Here is a 3,228-nt window from a genome sequence, read left to right as displayed (position 1 = left end):
GTCACTACTTTCGAAACTTAACTGGCGCTGCGAACAGGATATCCAGACGGTAAGACGATACGGTATCATTCAAGATTTTTACTGAGTATATAACGAACTTATATGTTTACGCGTATCGTACTCCATTGGGTATCCAAGTGAGAAGATTCATCTGGGACCGTATTCACCAATGCCATCAGAGATAGGTACTATAGACTACACCACCTACACCTACCAGGCATCCAGAACATGCTACTGGTGATAGTATGGTAAGAATAGTTTCCTTTTTCCAACTTTATCCTTTCTTTTATAACATACTAGTTATCCAAGTTAGAAGATTCATCTGGGACCCTATTCACCAATACCATCAGAGATAGATACTATAGACTACACCACCTACCTCTACCAGGCATCCAGAACATGCTACTGGTGATAGTATGGTAAGAATAGTTTCCTTTTTCCAACTTTATCCTTTCTTTTATAACATACCAGTTATGTGTTTTTAAAAGAATTTTTTTTAAAATGTCTATAAATTCGAGCAACTCCGAAGAATTAGTTAAAATCTTACAAGAAAATTTAAATCGGTTAGATTCATCTGTAGATTCTCTTTATCATTTAGCTATTAGTAATGATAGGAAAAATATAGCTGAAGTTAGGCAATTAGAAATGAATATGGCTAAAGAAATGCTTCCTGAATACTCGGGGGAGCCAAAAAATTAGCCTACTTCATTAAACAAGTAGAAAATTACATTAGTTACTTTTAAAGACCTGAAGGAAATTGCTTATTTAACACTCTTATATTTGAACAAGTAAAAGCAAAATTGAGCGGTGATGCAAAGAGATGTATTAATAACAACAAATTGTCAAAGATTGTCAGATCTGAAAGAAGGCCTCCTTCATCGTTTCGGAAACCCGTGATCAGAAGAATTACTTTTAAATGATCTTACAACATGTTACCAAAATAATTCTGAATCTTTTGAACAATATTATAAAAATGTAAAAAGAAAATTACAGATATTATTAGAACACATTAGTATTAGGACCCCAAAGATATATTAATTAGTAAGAACATGTATATAGGATAAACATTAGCTACTCTTCAAGCAGGAATTCTTGAACCGTATTGCAGTCATCTTCTAAATAGTAACGTAGTCTCTTACATGCAGTGTATGAATGCAGAAATTACGACAATGATAAATCTTAGATCAGATTCATGAATTTCATGAGAAGTCGTTCCAAACAGTTTCCTACCCTAAAGAAAACCATCACAAACCTACATAAAATCCCAATATCAGACCAAATTTTTATCCTCAATTTAATCGCCCAATGCTTCCCTCCAATCAACCACAATTATCTAATAAATTTTAGAGGACCTATAAACATTCAACCCCGTCCATCAAAACCACATTTCCTAACCAATAGTCAAGGTCAAGTATTCGGAAAAAAATCAACTGAATATGTCCTATGTCCGTTTCCATTAGAAATATGTTTCTTAAACCACAACGAAACTTTTTCAAACCACAATCCCGACCTACTTTCATTTCTGAAGAAGAATCAGATGCTGCATATTATCATCCCATTATTACTCTGAGGATCCCTCATACGAAGGTTATTTAGAACATCCCGTAGAAGATAGTTATGAAAAGGAACATGAACCGAACTTAGATGTAGAGGGAAAATTTGAAAACTTTCAGATAAAAGCTCCGAATATATACCATAATATACCATTTTTTACAGAACTAAATTCACAAAAATTTAAGCCTTTTAGACAAACAGCAAAATTTTTTTTTACATTCCTGTTAATATTTCTGAAGGTCCTGTATTAATTCCCGAAACTCGAACAGATAAGTTTTGTATTTTTGAGTCAATCGCAGAATCACGTAACAGCTTTTGTAAAATACCTTTTCCCGACGATTAACATATCGAAATTAACTTTCATCTTCCTATAAATGTAATAAATGTAACGCCCCTCGTAAATGTAGAATTTAAAAAACCACGATAGACTTAGATATTAAAAAGGTAATTAGGACAGACCATTTAAATCTTGAAGAAAAAAACAGAAATAATTACTAATTGCAATAAATACAAAAACGTTTTTTTTTTTAATGAAAATTCATATTTTTTTACAAACACTATAAAGCACAAAATTAGGACAGTAGATGAAGACCGAATATATTGTAAATCGTATCATTATCCTTATCATTTAAAGCAGGAAATTCAAATTCAGATTCAAAAACTTTTAGACAGTAAAATTATTAGACCTTCAATTTCACCCTACAGTAGCCCGGTCTGGCTTGTTCTAAAAAAGTATTCAGGGAAGAAAAAATGACGACTAGTCATTGACTATGTTGTTGAAGAAGCTGGTTGAGTGGAACAAGGTTTAAATGGAAATTCTAAGGAGTGCTGTGCTTAAAAGGAAGAAGTGTCGTAAGGGTTGGTGTGTGAGAATGGATGTAAGAAGCAGCAGCTGTATCCATGAAGTGTGTGGTGGTATAGCTGTAATACAATACTGGAATAATGTGAAACATATGGAGTTATTGGATAAAACACATCGTAATGTCGTGTTACATCGAGGAAATTACATAGACAGACACCAGTATAGTGAAAATAAAGCAACGAGATACATGTGACGTCAGCCGGATGAAAGAGTTGAGCGTAGCCCGCACACTATTTCAATGCAAAATTAACTCCAAAACATGTTCTGCTTACATATTGTACTGCGACTGGAATAACCTTCGATATCTACCAATGTGTGGGGGCTGTCGGTATGTAGCGAATAGCGGTGCAATAGTATCGTTGTATACACAAGTGGCGAATCTGTGGGTGTTAGAGGTTTACCTCCGTGATGAAGTTCGCACTTTGAACCATCGTATAAGAAGGAAGGCTGTATTTGAAGAAGGGTATATAAAGTAAGTTTGCAACAATATTGTAAAAGTTAAAGGAGCATAAAACATGTATTTTAGTCGCTAACTTTCTCGACTAATTCCTTGGGTCAATCGCAACCCCTGTTATACCACAATAAATAAAACACCAGGCTCCACGAACCGCAACTTGTTTATTTATAATACTTGAAACACTTAATTTAGGATATAACTAACAAGGTTTAACAGAATAAAGAAGGGTAACCAAAATATAAGGTGTCAATGCACACCTTCTTGACGGGTTCAACCAAACTATACTGGTGTGGTCTCTCTATATCCGGGTCGGGGCGAATCACACCGAATGGATACGACGTCATGGCGGCAAATA

The sequence above is a fragment of the Agrilus planipennis genome, unplaced genomic scaffold, assembly GCF_000699045.2.
Source record: "Agrilus planipennis isolate EAB-ADULT unplaced genomic scaffold, Apla_2.0 scaffold357, whole genome shotgun sequence".
NCBI classification, from domain to species: Eukaryota; Metazoa; Arthropoda; class Insecta; order Coleoptera; family Buprestidae; genus Agrilus; species Agrilus planipennis.
Note: the sequence above shows the minus strand (reverse complement) of the source record.